Raw genomic sequence first — 675 nt, forward strand, 5'->3', positions numbered from 1 at the left:
TGTGGGTCATTCTGTATTTTTAGTCTGTGACACAAATCCTAAGCGCCATCTGAATTTATGTTTGCTCACTAGAATTTTTATTTGGCTCAATTTCAAATGGATTAAAAGTGAATACGAGATTTCAGCTTATAAGAGATTCATTTTCTTACCTTTGACAATAGCATTCACGAGTATTCCAAGAAAATTGAACATAGCTCCATACCCATACAAGAATAAGTTCTGCAAACCAAGAAATTGAGAATTAGCATATGTAATATTAATAATAAAGCAGTTAAAAGTGTCCTAGCAGGGTGGCACCACTAAAGTGCAGTTCTTGAAACTACCCATTTATTTTATTTTACTTCATTATTGTCTTCCAGGATATCTAGATGAATCTTATTGTTAGTTTCAGTCGTCCAGCATCCCTATTAGTTTCTGTCTCTTAAGTACCACCCATTACAATAAAATCATGTTAGTTATTTTTTGAAGACATAGACACCAAGATTATATTTCTAATATAAACTGCAATAAATTCCAATTTCTAATACAGTGTAACCAAGTTTGTCTTCACACATGGGCATGCTCGTGCGCACAAACTGGACAGTAATAAAGTGTTGACCAAAATACATGAAAAGGCCTAACTAGAACAAATTAACATAGACTGTCCAAAGTTAGAAGGAGATGATAATTCAAATT

The sequence above is a fragment of the Cicer arietinum genome, chromosome 6, assembly GCF_000331145.2.
Source record: "Cicer arietinum cultivar CDC Frontier isolate Library 1 chromosome 6, Cicar.CDCFrontier_v2.0, whole genome shotgun sequence".
Taxonomy (NCBI): domain Eukaryota; kingdom Viridiplantae; phylum Streptophyta; class Magnoliopsida; order Fabales; family Fabaceae; genus Cicer; species Cicer arietinum.